Source organism: Triturus cristatus, chromosome 6 (assembly GCF_964204655.1).
Source record: "Triturus cristatus chromosome 6, aTriCri1.1, whole genome shotgun sequence".
NCBI classification, from domain to species: Eukaryota; Metazoa; Chordata; class Amphibia; order Caudata; family Salamandridae; genus Triturus; species Triturus cristatus.
In genome coordinates, this window is record NC_140589.1 from 1,650,789,880 (window position 1) to 1,650,810,520 (window position 20,641).

The following is a 20,641-nucleotide window of genomic DNA, read 5'->3' on the forward strand; positions in this document are numbered from 1 at the left end:
TCTTTGAAATGTGCCCTGTAGAAGCAGGCTTGACCAGACCAATCAATGTGAGTTTTAGGAGTGAAGCCCATGTTATGCTGCCAGTTATATCTGTAAGGGATAGTTCTACATCACTGTAGGCCTCATTTGAGAGGGAAAGTGTTGTAATCAAACGTGAATCTCCTTTGATTACAGCAGAAAGGAACCCTATCCAAGGCCAAGAAGTTTTTTTCTGTAGATTCTTTTCTGCTGCTGTTGTGTTACTTGTGGCATTGATCTCGAAGCGCTAGTGAATGCTGGTTCACATTCAGCTGTGTGAAACAGATTTGAATTTCATCTGCATACGAGTGACGTGGGAGCTTGCAGAGGCCATTGCTACCTATTGCAGAGGAAAATATAGACATTAATGGAGCTCCGACAAACATCGAAGAACAGTGGAGGGACAGAGTGGTCTCCCTGGTCATCATAAGTGACTTGACAAACCTCAGTCATCAACCCAACCCCCTGTATTCTGGCAGGTGGGATGATATCTGCAGCTGAAAGCAGGATTCCGCAAGCTTAGGAAAGATCTGAGGTAGTCCCTCAGCATGTAGACAAGTAAGAGTGACGTGCACAGTATGGCCGGGTAACTGAGCTATCTCTAGGCACTATCTACCTGATGTGAGAGAGCAGCGCAATCCTAACAGGAGGCATATTATGAGTATCTATGCTTCAGAGCATATAAATAATGAAACTAGCTGGGGTGCAAGGAGTGCTGTAGATAGTTCAATGATGTGGAATGATGAGTAAATGGTAAGGAGCAGGGGCTAAGGTCTTAAGTTCAGAGCAGGACAATAGGAGCCAGGATGTTCCTTCGGGGTGGTGCTTTTCCTTTTGTTTGACACTCTCTCGTCTGAGTCGCTTTGCGTCTGCAGGGCTCTTGGTCTGTCTTGGTGTAGATGTTAATGGGGAGTGTGTTTCTAAACTGTGAAGTGGCCCTCCTTTTGAGTCACATTGTATCCTGGGGATTTAGAATATGTGTTAATATTGAGGTATTAGGGTCCATTTCTGTGGTTCATTTATAGGTGAGACAGGGGGCCTTGGAGACAGCCAGCAATGAATAGGTGAAGCGTAGCTGACACAGATCAAGAATCTCTGCGACCCGCAGTAAAGTTGATATCATTTGATATAAACTGATAAAAAAAAGTGTAAAGAGCAATTTAAACAAGCATTGGCATAGCCAATAGGTCTCGCCTTTGACTTTATAAGCGTTTATCCATGCAACAGTTGCATAACTAAATACTTATAAGCAGTGATTTAAATGGGGGAAAAAAGTGCAGGTACTCATCAGATCGAGCTGGGCGTGTGGCAAGGAGGCGGGGCTAGAGGCGGGACTAAGGGTGGGTCTAATGAAAAACATTTGAAGGGCTCAAGAATTTTTCAATGATGACAAATTGCTTCCCTCTGCAATTTATTGTTGATGCCCTTGCATGTATTAAGTTGTACTAGTTGACAGACTATTGAAAGGTAACTATCACGTTTTTTTTTTTGTCAGAGGCACCTGTATATTAAACAAAACATTAAAAGGTGCAGAGACTTGTTTTACTGAAAATTAATTATAATGAAAAAAGACTACATCCTAAAATGCAACTCTGACTCGCATCGGGTGAAAGGAAGCCATCAGTTGTCATGCTAGTGATCCTGGGAGAAGAAAGTTATCTGGGTTACAGAGCAATAATATTTCACCCTTTCATTCACTTTCAGATACTGTGCCACCCAGCAAAATCTAGTCCAAAATTCTCAGGGGCTAGTAAAGGGATGTAGGCACATATAACCATGTACATATGACCACAGTGTCACTGATGATGGTGGTCAGAAGGCCTGCTGTAGCCACGGTTTCTGATATGGGAGGCACCCTGTACCCACATGTGTTTGATGCTCAAAGCTTCCCTTAGGCCTGCTCCTTCACCTCAAGTCCAAGGCTTGGCTTCCTCACTTGGGTGCTTTGGGTTCCCTGGTGCTCCCACTCCTACTACGTGGCTCACTTTTTTTCATGAATACCAGATACAGCCAGCTGTTGTGTCAACTGGTGATGACCAGTCTGGTGCACCTCATAGCGCAGTAGAACCTTACAGATTTCTAAGCTGCTGTAGTGGAAATTTGGAGGGGCATTGGGAGGGGCAGACATTTGGCACTTCTCGTTCATATCTCTGTACTGCTCACAGCCGCACACTTATGGATGCCTCCACAGCATTGCAGCAGGAAACACATGCCTGTGATTCCCCGGCTAACCATGATCCTTCCTTCTTTTGACTTCTCTGCCTAATCCCTCCGTCCAGTGCGGGGATATGTGTCCTGGCATGTAGTAGTGTGGGTGGTTCTTAAGCTCCATGCCTGGCCTGAGGGGTCTAGCCCTCTGGCCACATCTGAAATGACAACTACCATTCTTGGGACAATATTTACAGTAGTCTGTGTACGACTTTGCCATTTCACTAATTTTACATGGATGGAAATCCATTTTCATATTATACTTTTGTCACAACACACTAGTGGCACTCTATGGGTGCAGAACTCCCAAGCGGGAGTGCTGGGTGTGCATCCAGAAGAAGGCAGCAAATGAAAGATAAACCACACCTAAAATAGATGGTTTTACTTTATTTAGCTGAAAACTGCAGATATTTTCCCCAGAAAGTTATGTGAATTTGCATCAGTTCGCTATAAAAGGAGGTGAAGGGCTGGCTGTAAGTGTCCCTCCCTGAAGGCAGAGAGTCTTTGACATGCATAAATAAAACAGAATTTCCCCGTTTGTGATTATTGTAGGATGTCAGTAACATTCACTGTTTGGGGAATCTAGTAATTTCTGCATCTGTGGCAGGTAACTGGATATGGGCCTGTCCCAGTATGGTAAGAGCTCTGCCTCCAGACATCCTTCCTTCCAGATGTCGGTGTCAGTCGAAGCCCTGGTCCTCACCCACCTGAATGGAGGCAACTCTCTGCCCATTAGCCTCCTTAACAATATTCAGAAACCCATGTAAACACCTTAACCACTGTAACACTTCCCTTCAAGGGCTTGTAGAAGTTGGCCAAATCCACCCACACTGAAGGTATTGTATTGTAATTGCATTTATATAGCGCTTACTACCCCTGATGAGGCGTCGAAGCGCTTTTTCGGCGAGTAGCGCACTACTCCGGAACCCAAGAAGGATTAGTGTTGAATTAGTATAGTGAAAATCTGAAAGTAATTTGAGTGGTGGATAGGTTAGTCAGTTATTTGGATTCAGAAGGATAGCAGAGAGATAGAAGAGGGAAAAAGGTTTGCATTTATATAGCGCTTGTTACCCCTGATGAGGGTGTTGAAGCGCTTTTGTTTGGAGAGTAGCACTTATCGGGTTTAAACAACAAAGAGATACCAAAAAGTGTGACTGAGCATGTGTATGACAGCAAAAAAGCGTACTTGACAATCTGGAATAGGCCTCGTTTCTGAGAAATGCTTGATATCAGACACAAGCATTCTGAAAGCAATTCAAAGTGTGATCTTACATCATAGAAATGAATGAGAAATGTTCACCAACCCATGGGATGTCATGTCTTAGTCGTGTTTGAATGCTTATATTGTTAGCTACATTCAGTGTTTTCTGGTAAATACGCATTTTTAACTCCGTGCACATTATTCTTCCCCTTCCAGTGTGCCCTAGTAAGGTCTATACTGTGTTTAAGTATTTTGATAAATCCATTCTTCCTCCAAGTATGTGATCTGAATTCTTATGATTGTTTGTTGAGCCTTTCATTGTTTAACTTTGTTACAAAAAAATGAGTCACATTATGGTAAACTTTATATTAGCTGCTAAAAAAAAAAAAAAAAAAAACACGACTTAAAAATATCACTGTCCCCTCAAAATTATTTTTCTATTCAGCTGCCGCCCCCGCTTTAGATAACACTCTTTTGGATGACGAGATACTCTCCTACCTCTACCCTCTGATGTCCCTAGCCCTTACTTACTTAGCCCCATGTCCCCTCCGATGTCCCATTTGTCTCTTTACATTTTCTCTTTTTTCAGGTGGTCACGCCACCTTTCATCATAAATGTCCCCTTGTTCATCTCATCAAATTCCTTCTCTTGCTTATCTGGGATACCCCTCCCCCATTTAAAACACCAGTCTCTGCCACTGTAGCTGTTGCTCTGTCCTCACACAACAGGCCCCTTCCACCGACCTGTGTCATTCTCGAAAGCCTTGGCTTTCTTGGGACATCTACCCACCCCCGACTCTCATCAGATGATCCCCATCTCATCCTTCAGGTGCTTTATTTTAAACCCACTGCCCAGGGCCGGCTTTAGTGCTGGTGGCGCCCTGTGCGACAATGTTGGTTGGCGCCCCCCCTCCCCCAATGACCACCTCCACCACGGATTCTCTCACTAGCACCCTTTAACAGTGACCAAGTCACCATAACCACACTCTCTCAGATGCATTGAATTAGTTATATAGCGCCACTCATACCAGTGTAGGGTGTCCGAGCACTTTGCATCACACACACATTACACAGAGACAATCAATCATACGAGTGTAAATCAGTGTATAGGAAATGTTACTTAAGCCAAAGGACTGAAAGTGTAGGAGTCACATGTCACCCATACTGGTAGGCAGTATAGTTTAAGAGTGCTTGGTGTGGAGAAGCACAAACGCAGAGTCGAAAAAGAAACAGCATAGTTGGGAGTTTTCTTTAATAATATGAATCGATTTCTAGCCAAATTAACCCTTCTTGCAACATTAATCAATGTTCTAATAATTTATACTTTGCAGTGTGTATGCAGTTCTAGGATGAAAGTTAATAGCTCACTGTTGTATATTAGGACTTTAAGTTATAAATTGCAAGTAACAAAAGGATGTCTCTTTTGAAAGCAGTAATCTGCTGACCTGTTTACATCATATGTAATCTACTTGATACAAGTTCTTTGCAGCAGGCATATTAACCCTCTGCACTAACTTCACCTAAGTCAAAACCTCAACTATACAAAACGCTAATCTCTCTCCAGGAAGATAATTAATCACACGAGTTTTCTTGACATTTATGTGAGGCCTGGTAATTGCAAGCGGAAAGAAACGCTGCAGCAGGTGCTTCAAAAGCGTAATAAACTTTCAAACACGGCGCCCCCAGGAAGCCAGCACCCGGTGCGGTGGCACCGGTCGCACCGCCCTAAAGCCGGCCCTGCCACTGCCCCACGCCCGCAGTGTATTCTCAAATATCTTTGCTTGCCCCTTTCTTCTTTTTCAGATAAGCCCTCGATTTATTTAGCTGACTGTGCTTATACCCCTTCATTTCTGAAAGCTCTCCTCAGTTGTCCCCATTTTCACACGCCAGCTGCTATGCTATCCTCTCCGCCTTTTTCGCACAGAAGAAAGGGAAAGCCAGAGCAAATTGGGATTTTTAAAGAGCTTCCCTTTCTTCCCGCCACATAGCTTCCTGGCGGGGGGGAGGTCACACCTGAGGCACAACTAGAGTCAAATTTCGTGTGGGGTGGGGGGTCTGATTCTTCAAGCAAAAGGTAGAGTGGAGGTTCAAGGGCTCTAAGGGGTGAAAAACATCAAAGCCTCGTTAACGAGCAAAAGGTCTTTTAAAGACCTGTGAAGTACTCGGTGCGGCTGTGTTTGTACCCGGGGAAACTGTCTCATCCCGGGCTGCAACACACGAGGGGGGGTGCGAAGGCCTTTGAGTCCAATGGGCGTTGCGCGCCTGGGTCACACGTTGCTCTGCTTTGGCGCCATGGCGTCACTGCTCTCCTTGTGAAATCACCAATATGTGAGCATGCGCCGCAGTGTAGAAATGCGATGCATGCTCACATGACTTTGTGTGACAGTGAGTACCGGTACTCTATTTAATAACAGAGAAGTGCCGGTACTCTTGGAGGGGGAAAAAATAAGTGCCGGTACTCAGTACCGGTGAGTACCGGCCCTTTTAAAGCACTGCTTATAAGGCCCCAAAAGCGAGACCTATTGGCTATGCCAAGCGGCCGTGCGGCCGCGAAAGTGAAAGTAATCGCGGTAAAGCGCGGCGCGTGCGCGCACATGCACTGTAGCTCTAGGCTGGCCTGGTAGCACTTTTTGGAGCCCTCTCAATAAGTCTCGCCAGACCAGCACATGCGCTGGGTCAGGCGAGACCTAAAAACTGTGTATTTAATGAACATTTCATCCATAAGCATCGGATAATTCTCAGCATTTTTCCAAATTGTAGGTGATAAAATACTGGCCCGTGTCCCTTCACGCTAACTGAGCTTTTAGCACACACAAGGCAGATGGCAGCTTCACTATGACATGTTGGACATAGAAGGCAACAAGCAAACAGTACAGCAAGGTGAGGCACATTGTGTATAAACTGCACCCCCTCACTTGTGTCTGTAAAAGACATGAGTCACCAACTAGAAGACAAAAGGAAATCATAGCTGGAGGTGCCCTCTGGTGGGAAACTGTTGTTTCGTGTGAGCTGTAGAAGCTGTGGGAGGCAGGCAGAGGTAAAGGGCAAGGCCGACAGAAATCACTTTTATAATTGCCTAATATTACAAAGTTCTTATTACTGCATCGTCCTCATCTAACCACATTTTTTGTTAGTCAGAGCCTGTCATGTTGGTAGGCAGAAGTAATATCGTTATATTTTAGGAGATGGGTGCAGGTGGTCGTGTTTCTCTGGCCCTTTTTATTCCCCCCCCCCCACAGTATGCCTTACCATTCCTCTATTTCTCTGACACCTGTTTGACTTTTTACATTTTATTGACCTTCTAACAACTTTGCATGTCTTTTCCTGGCAATACATCTAATAAATGTTACTGGGCAGAGGAGGCAGTGCCGAGAGATACTGCCTGGCTAAGCTCTACTATCAGTAGGGTGAGGGTTTGCCTTTGCACACGAGTTGTTGGTGAACATTATGGGACATAAATACACAGAAAAGTATTCTTCCTGCCTGCAACCAACACACTGACGGTGTGCTCGGAGGAAGGGTCTCTGAGGGTCTGAGCAGTAACAGGACAAGCAATGTTTGAGGCGTTCGAAGCTTTTACTTCTCTTTTCAACCAAATGGCAATATTGCTGCCTATTGCAGGAAGAAGGAGGAATGAGGGGTGTACAGATGGCTTTGCCTCTTATCAGGGATTTGTCCTGTTGCTGTTACTGGAGATAAACTTATTCGATTGCCACAGTAGATCAGCTGTCAACGCGGACAACAGACAGATTACAAAACTGGTGTCCTGAGGGAGTAACTGGTCCAGGTTAATGGTCCTGGTGTTGGCCTTGGGCTCGAGTTTGATCGTGTCATGTTTGGTTGCCAGGGTGTATATATATGCATACATGACATACAGTTAGCGGGTAAGATAGGGAGTCTTTCCCGCTTCATCTATTAGCAGCCTGAAATGAATACAGGAGCTGAGTGACCTGAGGCTAAAGTGACCTTAACACTTAAAAAATATATATTTCGTTATTTTCATAGCTTACAACGGTAACTCAGGAACTGATGTCAAGAGGGTGGGGTTCTTACTTCGTATTGTACATCCACTTTGCCTAATTGTGAAAACTCGAGTCATTAGGTCTCCTTCAAGCTGGGCAAAAGTGTGTGTTCAAGTATATACACACGCACACACTTTCTTGGTCTGTTGTATGTTAATAAAACACTGTCCACCCACACAGATTGTATAAAGAATTATATTACTTAGCCTAACCTTTTAACAGGCAAACTGTATAACACAAAGTTCTATGCATGTCTTTTCATGACCTGCATCTTAAATAGCTCTTTTCACTTGTACATTCATCATAAGCCTCAAGAAGGCTTATTTCAATAGTTAAAGCAAAAAGTTTATTATTTAGGTGGGTTTACTTCCTAAAACTCCCCATCCTAAGAAAAGAAAGATCCTCTGTGGTGCACAATGACTGCCCTTCCATTTTCACCACCAATACATATTCAGCGTGGAGCTCTCCCAGTCAGTCCATCATGCTTCCATTGGACTTCTGTCAGTGGTTCACATTGAATGCACTGTCCACTTGCAGGCCGCGCTCTTGTGTTAGATTTACCCCTCCTACCTGTGCTGTTGGATAAGGAAAGCTCTTCGCTGCTTCTACTGTGTACCACGTGTCACACAGCATGCTAACCCTTCACCTTTCCTCAGCCCCACCTGGCTATTGTCTGTGTAAGTGGAACATGGGAAATAACTTCAGTGCTGCAAAATATGGAATCTTGACAGTTTATCAGGGAAATATTCACCATAGGGTCCTCCACTGAAGCCGCATTTCTCGCACTGGAGAAGGGAGGAAGGTTCACCGAGATGACACACTTTTTTTTGGTTTAAGGAACCTGGAGCCACTTTCAAGATAAGCCTGAAAGAGGCCCGGGGTAACTATTAACAAAGATCTACACAGGTTTACATGCGTAAAGTCATCGTCTGCGTCCCTGACATCACTCTGCAGGGCCGGGCCCTCACCCTTTCTCTCCTCGGGTCCCAGCTCTGCCTCTTTGTCTCTGCTGCTGACTCCCATTCGCCTTCATCTCAGCACCAGTTCCATCATTTACATAATGACATCACTGCAGGCGTACACGCTGCCTGGCTCTGGAACATTCTGCACACCAGCACCCAAACATACACCTGTCACGCAGATAAACACCATAAAACAGCGAACAGCACCGCTCAGACAGAAAACAAAAACGTCATTTTCAATTCTCTTCCGTTAAATGCCACTGAAAATACTGTGCAGTGCACTGGCTTCACTCCGGGTAAACAGTCAAAGCCAGCACTTGAATTACTGGCTTCATATCCACTACAAACAGATGGATGGGAGGGTCGAACTAAGGGAGGCACGGGGTAAGCAAGCTAAAGCTGTCACATTCGGTAGTTAAGTCCACCATTCCGACTTTGCCAAACATCTTCGAGGCTTGGGAACTACTCTGCGGCCTTCTGCCCTGAAACATGGCACTTGGCCTGCCAGGCGTCCCATCCGTTCTTATTCTTCGGTGTCTCGTGTATGTTACTACTTTCACTGACTCGAACATGTGGAATGTGCATTTAGTCAAAGTATGCCTACTTTCAACCTCTTGCTACGTTTTTGGTACTAGATGTATTTACACTTTGTGTACACCATGGATGAACAGCCAGGCTGGGCACTAAAATACAGAAAAGTTGACATAGACAACATGCCCACAATCTCTAACTATGCTTGGCAATGCAATCAGTTCCTGCTGTTAGAAATGTGACTTCCCCCCTCCCAAAGTAAACATGTTGGTATGAACTGCTCGCAGCACTGTGGATATTTAATTGTGTGTACCAATCATATAGGTATTTGTGTATTCCTGGCCATTACGAAGCTGCACCTGTGGGCAGAAGTGTAAACCTGTGTCCAAAAAATAAAACAAGTAAGTGTATTAAATGACACTTATGCAATTTCATGAAACCGTTGGGCGCAGAATAAAGCATACAAAGTCAGAAGGATGCGCAAAGTTTCAAAAGCACCATTGTGGTTTGATCACAATACATTTCACGGATTGCCCTGGGGCTATACCCTACTAAATAAATAAAACGCCCCAGCGACGCCGATGACAGCAGTACGCACGGTACGTGAAATATGGTTCTACACTGACTATATATAAATAATAGACCACTATGGATTTTTTAATCCCGGAAACCATGTTAACAGGCCTACAGCTTTTCAGCTGCCGCCTCTGAGAAATAATTAATTATAACACTCATTCTGTATTCGAAAAAGTGCTGCGGTTCGCGTCCTGTTTGCAGCTGTTCACGTAAGACTCAGAGGGGCTGCGAAGGGATTGCTTATGTCGCGTGTCTGGAAGAGAGATGAGTGCACTTTGAAAGATGGCAGGTCCATGCCAGGGCGCGCTGCCACGTCCATCAGCGGGCGCTCTAATGAGAAGTGGCACTGCCTCTCGCTGGCGGTGCTGAGCATTGCAGTTCTGGCCTCGCTCAGCGCCTCGTCCGAGGCCTGGCAGATCTAGGGCACATGGTTTGGAATGCAGGAGAGTGCTCTGGGGATTGCGTCTCACTGGCTGTGAGTGGATTTCGGATGAAAAGGAGGATATCTATATTCATATGCAAACTAAGTGCTAGAAAACAACCAATCAGGCTGCAGGGGAGTAGTGGGTGGGGGCGGGGAATTTGCTTTTCATTCAGTCAGGGTTTTTAATCTTCTCTCCGTGCAGTTATCGGGCTGAAAATAGAAGCCCTTTCCTTCCCTGTCACGCGGCTTCATCTCAACCCATCAAGCCATGAATGACCTTTCAGCCTCACAGGAAGTTATGTTTAGCACCCCTCAGACCTCATTTATGTCTGGAGTCCGGTAAAGGCCGCTTCTGCGTGTCTCTGCTTTCACCCTCATTTGAAGTGTTTGGTGTTCCTTTGATAATTACCTTCTGATTTTCAAATAACATATTCGTTTTGTTGCTGTGCTGAACCGATACAAATTCAGATTTTTTTCACATTAAAAATGAAGATTATTTTTCAGGGTCGTTTACCTTGACATTTTATTTGATATGTATTCAACTATGTGGATGGTACTTAAAAAACAGATTTTTTCAAGAATTCATATCCGATTCATTTCCAATGTCTGTCTAGTATTTTTCCAATGTGTTTATGGCACGAGACTGGAATTTTAGAAATGATTTATCGCCGTTACATATTGATACCGATTGCAACAATTGGGCTCCAAAACGTTTTTTTTTCTGATTCTGGATCTGGCTAGACTTTGCTTCAGATTATGCACGTGTGTCTGAGGCAGCTATAAAAATAGCCCTCGGCTGTACTCGCAGTACATTATGGATGCCCCGCTTCCTGTAGCGCACCTGGAGGCATGTCCCAAAGCACACAGTAAAAGCGCTTCGCAAAGGTAGATGCTCGTTTCTCATGCCCAGTCTTTGTGACATGTGGTCGCGCACTTCCTGTCCCCGAAGCTTCCCGAGTCCCGAAGGACAAGCCAGCTGGTGACTGCAATAGAACTAATTGAGGACTAAAAAGCCACAATTTTCTGCTGTGATTAAAGCTGGCAACTAGACATCTTGAAAGAGCTGTTCAGTGATCTGAACATTTTTAATTTGTGGCCATTTAAGCATTTCAAGCCTTTCAATATCAAAGCACCTTATTAGTAAATTGTCACTTTTATAGAGTTTTAATACGTTTGTATATCGTTTTCTTCTAGTTTGGTAAAGTCACTTTGTCTTCATTTTTTACTTTGTTTCTGTACTACCCTTTGACGAATCACGGTATACACAATTGAATACAAATGCCACCACTTACTTAGAACTGAGGGAATCTGCACTCGAACATTCACGGTCTAGTATGGGTGCAAATATCCTCATTTTTGGTAGTCAGGAAAGATGTATCGATTGTGCCTGGTAACCTGCGACATTCACATGTTTTCAGGCATTCTAGAAAACTTTTGTGAATTGACAAATGCATAATGCGTGTACACTTACTGTACGTAATGCAGATCTGTGCAAAGGTAAACACCAGTGAATTTGCTTTTCTTTTTCACCCCTTTCTGTACACCCCCACCAGGTTTAGGGGTATTCCCTACCCATTATGCAAAGTTATTTACTCCTGCAGTTGATGGGTAAATCTACCCTTCCAGAGCGGAAGTGTGCCAGAGAGGGCTTTGCAAATACCAACAGATGTGCATATCTGTGGATGTTCACAAAATCACAGGGCACTCCCATTCATTAACACCCATTCCCCAACCCTGCTCCGAAATTTACTTACAAGAAAATCTTCATTTGAGTAAATCATTGTACAAGGGTTAAAGCATCTTTTCTGATTTAGGGAAAATTGGGGTAGTTTTGACTTGTCTGACTTGTGCACATTAATAGCTTTAGGAACCAGGCTCTCAGCATTTGCTCTAGAAGGAGCTGCATTGCTGGAAGACAAGTGTTATGTTACGTTTTACAGATTTGTAGAGCGCACTATCACCCGGGAAGGTTTCCTGGCGCTGAGCAGGTGTGTCTAGCCAAACCTAGGGCCAAGTTGGACTACTAGAAAAATCAAGTCTTCAACTTCTTGTGGAATTCAGGAAGTGAGGAGAAGCCTCTTATGTGTAGCAGCAGGTCTTTCCATGCCTAAGTAGCGATGTAGGAGAAGGCTCTACCGCTGCATCAGGTTTTCTGTGTGCTTTGGATGTGTGCAAGTAGGATCCAGGATGAGTGGAAGTGTCTGGAACATATGTGAAAGCAGAGACCTTTGTTGAGATATGCTGGGCCATTGTTGTGTGGTGCCTTGAAAGTGCGGGTGAGAAGTTTGAATTGTGCTTGTTTGCGTATGGGGAGTCAGTGGAGCTCCTTCTGGTGTGATGTGAGTATGGCATGAAAGGTTGAGAGTGATTTGGACTGCTGAGTTCGGAATTGGCTTCATCCTTCTGGTGTGATATTTTTTTAATACCGGCATAGAGGGTGTTCCTGTAGTTCAGCTTGCTTGTAATGAGGCATGCATGACTGTTTTCTGAGGGCTGATAGGGAGCCTTTTGAAAATCCCCCTCTGCATTTTCAGGGTATGGAAGCATGAGGTGGTGACGGCGTTGATGTGGTTGGTCTTGTCGAGTGTGCTGTTGATGATGACAAGGTTCTCGTAGTGGGTGGTGGGTGTCTGTCCTAGCTCTGTTGGCCACCAGGTGGAGTCCCACAGTGAAGTGCTCTTCCTGCAGATCATGATTTTGGTCCTGTTGGTGTTCAGCTTCAGGCAGTTGGTATTCATCCAGTGGTAATTTAATTTCAGTCATGCAGGCATTGAATTTGATCCAGGGACTGGACTTCTTGTCCATGCTGGAGATAATGAGTTGTGCATCATTGGCGTAGGAGAAGATGATGCGGCAAGAGCTGATGATGCTGACTACAGGGATCATGTATTCATTGAAGAGGGTTGGGTTCAGGTAGGAACCTTGCAGAACTCTGAAGATGAGGTCATAGGTATCCGAAGTGTACGGAGCCAGGCTGACAGACGGGGTCCTTCCATTCATGAAGGGGCAGATCAATCGGAGTGCGTGTTCTTGGATTCCAATGTCATGTAGGTGTTGGATGAGGTGGCAGACCGTATCAAACAGTGGTAAGAGGTCCAGGAGGATGAGGGCCGCCATGTCTCTTCCGTTCAGAGTCATGTGGACTTCATCCCTGGCCACAAAGAGGGATTGTTGCAGAAGAATTGAGAGAGATTGTTGGAAGAGGTCCTGCTAGGGGGCAATCTAGTTGGAGGCAGGTGCTGGTGAGGTGAAATTCTTCACAATGGAGAAGATTTCTTCGCTGCTGTTGGTGCTGGTATCAATGCAGTCTGCCAGAATAGCATCTTTGGTGGTGCTGATCATTTGGTGGTAGCATATCAGGGCAGATTTGAACATGATCCTGTCTGCATTGTCCTGGCTCCTTCTCCATTTGCGATCCAGTTGTTTACATTGCTTTTTTATCAGTCTTAGTTCAACCGTGCACCTACTGCCATGGAGTCTAGATCTTGTTGTATCGCTGTGTTTGAGGGGGCCAGGAATTCAGTGCAGGAGGTGTTCCAGTTTGGGTGGGCTGGGCTGGCTGTTTTGCGTGTGTGTTGGACTGGGATGGGGATGCTGAATGTGACAAGGGCTTGAGTAGTACAGGACATTGGTATGGGCCTGTCAACTCAGATGTTGAAGATGTACGGCCCAGAAGGTATATGGTGATATGGGAAGGCTCCTTTACTCATTGGGCAAGACTCAGGCTTCCAAGGCTTTCAATGAGTGCTTTTGAGTTGGTTTCAGCGTCGTCTTCCAGGTAGAAGTTCAGGTTTCCCAGTAGGATATAATTGATAGTGTCAAGCACGAGTGGTGCGATGACGTCCTTGATGGTGTCGGTGAAGTTGGTGTGCTGTCCTGATTGTCTGTAGATGAGAGTTGCTGCTTAGGGTGAAGTTGGCTGTGATGAGGAACTTGAATGATTGGTGTTCCATGTTGGAGGATGACATGTCTCTAGCTGTGGTGCTGCAGATGGCGGTCTTGTGGATGATGGCAACTCCACCTCCGGGCTTGTGAAATCTGTCTTGCCTGGTGATCTTGTAGCCATGGGATGGGTGGCTATGGTGATGTCCGGTGCCTACATATTATTCAGCTAAGTTTCTATGAGGAAAAGTAGGTCTGGGGAGTTGTTTTGTAGCAGGTCCCATATCTCTGTGTCGTGTTTGGTGAGTGAACAGGTTTTGCGAAGCGTGCATGTAAGTGCAGTGTTGTGTGGGTTTTGCAGGACCATGTGAGAGAGTGAGGTGTTGGGTTGAGTGCTGTCTGTGCGATGAGTGTTGGGTTTGGGTAAGTGCATAAAAAGTTGCAGGAAGCGCAGGAGAATGCTCCCTCGGTGTGTGGTGTGGTGAGGCAGCAGGGTGTGGAGTGGCGGCTGGGGTTGAGGGTTCTGAGGGTCAGAGCTAGGTAGTGGCATGTGGGAACAGACTAGCATTCATGGTTCTGGGCGCAGTCCAGGTGTGAACAGGTGCAGGCTGGCTTGGCATTGGCATGCCTTTGGTGCGGTCTGCACTGCTGTCACCATTAAGTAAGTCCTGGGAGGGGAATGGGTGATGTCACTTCCTGGGTAGATGGTTGATGAGAAATCCAGTGATGCCGCTTCCTGTGCAGATGGATTATTGGAAATCCATTGATGTCACTTTCTATGCAGCTGAACGATGGAAATGAGTTCTCTTACTTGGCTTCTTCTTTGAAAGACAATTGTAGCAAGTAACCAGTGATGCCCCTTCCTGTGCAGGTGGATGATGGGAAATCCACTGATGTCATTTCCCGTGCAGATGAGTGATGGGAAATCCAGTGATGTCACTTCCTGTACAGATGGATGATGGAAAGAAATTTGGTGAATTGTTTTAAGGGGTCAGGGCAAAATTTGAGCCCAAGATTGTTTACTTACTATACAATCCCTTTTAGCCTGCAGTCTGAACAGCTCATACACCCTACAGCACAAGTCACTAGTATTGCTAAAATATATATTTTTAAATGTGGACACACACTTTAGAGATTCCAAACTAGAAAGTTTTCTAGCATGATGGCTCCTAGTCTTGACAGCGAACTGGCCATGACTATATCCTAGTTGTTTTTGCCTCAGCACATTGTGCTGTTATTGACTTAAAACCTCAGAAGAGTGAAAGTTTGTTTCTGACACATGCTAAGACAGTCGAAAAATATAATTTTCTTGCATTCAAAGTGTTAACTCCTAATCCATGCTTGGTATACTTTACTGTCTCCTCCTTTGTCCTACTGATGTGAAGTAGGGTGCCAATCACCTCCCATAGAATAGAAGTAGAATTTCTTTCTAAAATGGTTACTTGATCTTCTTGGGGCACTCTGCTGCTGCCGGGGTATCATGGTCTTGGTTGAACCACTTTCGGCCAGAGAAAATGCTTAAAACCATTAGTGTTTTGGGTTAGAATCTGGATGCAGCCTGACTATGGGATGTTAGACCTAATCTCAGGATTTTGTGAAGACTATCTTACAAAGCATTTACCCTGGTTTAAACATATCAGAATCTTGTTAAATCTGAAACGCACAACTTGCGGTTGCCCAAGTCTATTTAGAATCGAGGGATTCTCTGTGTTTACACTCGTGGATCCTCCACTAGTCATGCCAGTGTAACCTTCTGACTTTGTGGCCTATCTGCAAAAGTTCAGTCAAGTACAGAGATATTAGACCTCTGTAAATCTTCATCACACCGTGCATGTGTATTTGCTATTTCTCAGTTTCTTTTTCGTAGGTTGTCTGATAAAAGCACATGAGATCGGGCATTCTCTTGGCCACTTAGCAAGCAAGCTATTTAAGCTGATTGATCCTAATTTGGCAAATTCATTTGACATCCTAATACATTTTCACATGTTTTTCAAAAGTATAAGTGTTGTCCAGGTTTAGAAAACGTAGAGGCATAGCTACGAGGAAGTGGTGGAGCGCGGCATTTACCTCCATGGCTTAACACCGGTTTTTGCCACTTCTGAAATGCAGGGTTGCACCGTATTAAAAAAGATATCGTGCAGCTCTGCATTTCCACCAGCGCTGGCACTAATTTAGAAGCCTAGCGCTAACGAAAACATCCTTGTACAATAGTGCAAGGGGGCCTGCGTTGCAGGCGAAGATTGTTTATGTGCAGGACGGGATAACTTTCTGTTAGATTTGAGGGTCTCTAGTTGGCAGAGGTAGGTACCTTTGACCAATTAGGGACCCTTGCCTCTAGTCAGGGTAAGGGGCTACACTCCTAAAATACCCCCTGGTCACCCCCTTGGTAGCTTGGCACAAGCAGTCAGGCTTATCTCAGAGGCAGCGTGTAAAGCATTTGTGAACACATACATTAATACAGTGACAACACTACAAATGGACACCACACTGGTTGTATTATAAAAATAAGTATTTTTATATAGACTTATCACAAGCCAAACGACAAAAATCCACAATACTGTACTCAAAATAGACTTTAAAATGGTAGGAAATAGCTCAGTTCTCTTAAGATTGTAAATGCGACACTTTACTCTCAAAGTACCTTGGATGCGTAATGCAGTGCTAACAAAAGGGTCGCAGGGAAGGTGATGCGCCGGTTCCTTACACTCAGGGGAGTGGATGCGTCGGTTCCTTACTGCGGCACAGGGGAGTTGATGCTCGCTTCCTTACTGTGTGGGGAGGTGATGCGTAGTTTTCTTACTGCTCTCCGGTACGATACGACAAGATGGCGCCTCGATGCAATACTTCTCCCCGGTGCGATGCGACAAAATGGCGTCTTGGTTATGATGTGACAAAGTTGATGCGATGCGTGCACGCCCAACAGCCGTGCGGCGACTTGATGATCTTTGGAGCAGCGACAGGCCTTGCGACGCGCTTCTCCGGTGATGCGCCACGCTTCGGCGATGCGATGGAGACAGCGGCGGCACGCTTCCTTGGTGATGCGATGGCAACTGCTGCGGCGGAAGACACACTTCTCGTCATTGAGTCGTGCTTCCAGCTCCCAGCGACACGCAGTCTCTCAGAAGGCTCCGCACAACAGCAGGCACTTCAATTGCCAGCAAGGGAATTCAGAGGGGATCGGTTGGTGAAGTCTTGTATCCCTGAGACTTCAGGCAGGAGGCAGGCTCAAGTTCAAGCCCTTGGAGATCTTCTGCAAGTTGATGAAAAGCAAACTCAGTCCTCTTCTCCTTTCTTTGGCAATGAAGCAACCACTGCAGGCCAACCCCCAAACACACAGCACCGGGGTAGTCTCCTCCTTCAGCTTCCTGGTCCTTCTCCTCAGCTAGGGTTTGTCTTGATTCCCAGAAGTGATCTAAAGTTCTGGGGCCTGGGTCCCCCTTTTTATACTTCAAAATCCTTTGTCTCTGAAGGCAAAGTGTCTGTACCTAGTCAAAACCAGTTCTGTGCAGTCCTGGAGCACTTGGTTTACAGGACTCCTTCTTTCCTTTGACAGTGTGGGCCAGGGTCATCAGACCCACCACCAGGAGGTGGAGCCAGCATTGTGGAAGGCAGGCACAGCCCTATTCAGGCCCAGGTGCTACTCCTCCCACCACTCCTCATGCAGATAGGTCTATTCAGCCGTGTGCTGACTCACCCTGTCTCCTGGAGCCCCCCAGCCCCTCACTCAGAAACCAGTCATGGAATACACAACCTAGCAGAGGCAGGCTTGGATAGTTAGGCAAGAAAATACCTACTTTCTAAAAGGGGTATTTTCAAACACAGAATGTTAAAACCAACTTCACTAAAAGATGTATTTTATCATTCTGAGTTCAGGCATACTAAACTCGAATTTCTACCATGTTCCCTGGGTCAGTTAGGATTATACGGTGTTATAATCAAACTGCCCGTTCTGGCGTATGGGGACAGGTAGCCTTGCAATATTGAAAAACGGAAATGGCTGTAATTCACTATCAGGACATGCCACACATATCAGGGCATGTCCTACCTTTTTCATACAATGCACCTTGCCCTGGGGCCTACCTTAGGGGTGGCTAACATGTAGAAAAGGGAAGGTTTGGGGACTGGCAGTGGGTGCACTTGCCAAGTCAACATGGCAGTACCAGACTGCACGCAGGCTCTGCAACGGCAGGCCTGAGACACACTTTACAAGCTGCTCTGGTGGGTGGCACAATCAGTGCTGCAAGCCCACCAGCAGCATTTGATTTACAGGCCCTGGGCACACACAGTGCACTGTACTAGGGTCTGGCAGGTAAACCAAATAAGCCAATCATGGAGTCACTAATCCATGCATCAATTTAACATAGGGAGCACTTGCACTGTGACACTGAATAGCAGTGGCACAGTGCCCAAAGCATCTAAAACCAGCAAACACATCAGAGGCAACAGCAAAAAATGGAAGGGAGACCCACGCCAATGGTGCCAGGTCTAACACCTTCCTGCACATAACCAATCTGAAATGGTGTTTTGTAACTTCTATGTATGCTGCTTAATACAGCACATATAGAAGTTGCAAAACATCATTTTTTGGTTGAGCCTGGGCAGCACATGCACTGCTCTGCGTGGCATGCTGTATTTAGGTATGGACTTGAAGCTCCGCCTACTCTCCGCCCATAGTTTTCATTGGCTTGTGTCATTGTCCTTTATAAACTGTGGCTTTTCATTGGTCTATTGGATTAGTAGTCCCTCCTTAGTAGTGCCTTGTCTAATCTTGTAACCTCCCATAATGACTGGCCCTGTTACTTGTGTTATTACTCAATAGACTTTAATTACAGCCTCCGAGCACTATTTCTTTCAATGGTTATCACCTGCCTGCTGTTGCAGGCAAGACACATTTTCTCCTAATGCTTTTTTAAATGCACAGCACGCCACAGTGGCAGCCACGCCTTTGTTTTATTTGCGGCGCCGGACGCAGCCACATGTTATTTCCCCCTATTTATTAACTTTTATTGTTTTGTTTAGAAGCCCCCATGGCGCGCTTTCATGTTACTTGATGCCACGCCCCTTTCTTCAGATGAGCCGCTTCTAAAGAAAGGTCAACAGCAGCTATTAAAGTGAAACCGCGGCATGGGGCACTTTTACGAAAAAAGCATTCGTTTGTCAACTTAAATGCTTTTTTTGTGTAAAAGCATCCTATACCGTGCTTTTACTTAAATGATGGCTTCAGACATTTCTTTAGACGTGGCTCTTCTAAAGAAAGGGGCGAGGCCTCTATTATTAACATAAAAGCATAGTAAAAAAAGTATTTGCAATGCAATAGGTCTCACATTTGCCAGAGTTTAAGCTATTGTCATTTACAATGCCAACAGCTCAAACTCTTATAAATGTGAGACCTATTGCATTGCAAATGCTTGTTTTAAAATGATTGCTTATGTGCAAGAAGGGACACCTTGCCGCACATAAACAATCAATGCCCTTTTGCTGTTTCTATGTGTGCTGAGCAATGCAGCACACATGAAAACAGCCAAAACAAGGAGAAATAAAGCATTTCTCCTCGTTGTGCCCTTTTTAGACAAGGTTTTCCCTGGTCTTAATTTTGGCGCTGCCCCATAGTTACGCCACCCTTGTAAATCTGGGGCAGCGTCAAAATCAATGGGTGATGCGGTGGAACACCCACCACAACACCCATTGCCTTAACGCTGCCTTGTAAAAAAGGCAAAGTCTCTATCGCCACCAAAACGTCAGAAAAAGTGACGTTGTGGTGGCGATAGGGGCTTGTAAATATGCCCCAAAATGTGCAATTTTCCTATCTTTTGTATGTATTTTAAAGGTTCTACAGAACAGATTGGGTTGTGTGGCAGTGCTTCTTTTATCATCCAGCATTGTTTCTTTTATTGTGTTTTCTTTGGCAATTGATTGTAACTTGAATTGTATTGGTTGGACATGAAATACATTTTATGATGATGATGAAATAACATGTTGTTATACCCAGGGGTAGGTTGAGCTTTTGCTGACCCAAAACATCCTCCCCATTAACACTGTTTCAGTTTACAAATTTCTGGTTCCCAAGAGAAAGATTTTGTTGGGATAAGAATTTTTTTAATCATTTTCCTGCATTAAATTACTTAGTGAGGTTTCCTCACACTCAATTCTACTTCAATTATCTGTTTAGTTTTACTTCAAGATTGTGTTTTTTGTCTTAACTGGTTGGTAATTTGGTTGGAAAGTTTATGAATGTTGACCATCCAATAACCAGTTTAAATTGTGCCTCTAGGCCTTGTGATCCATAATTGACTTAGGCTAAACTGCTAGAGACTTCCCCTCTCCATCTGTAATGTGGTGTATAGAAGACAAACACTGCAAACTACTTTTCTACAACTTTTACATTTAATGCATGCTCACTCAGTACACTGATATAGCTTAATGTAGTAAATTGGAAGACAAATGTTGAAGAAACAATACTTTGAAAATTATATGGTCGTTCTTATATTTGTAAATGTCATTTATTGCATGATTTACATCCAAATCTTTTGATGGCTTGGTTCGTGTTTGTCTCATGTGTGACCCCTAAATCAGCTCTCTCTTAGTTCGCTCTTTGAATTTGTTGGCTGCCCATCCCTGTCAACCACTCCACTTAAAATCAGGCATTCTTATTGCCATTGACTGGCCTATTCACTGAGTGAAAGTCTATCCTGTAGCCCATACCAAAGGTTAAACTACACAACCTATGCTGCTGGATGATAACTAGCTAAAGGTTCTATAATTTTTCTTTCCTCCTTACTCACAATTGTATTTTTATTCTTTATGTTTTATTTGTGGTA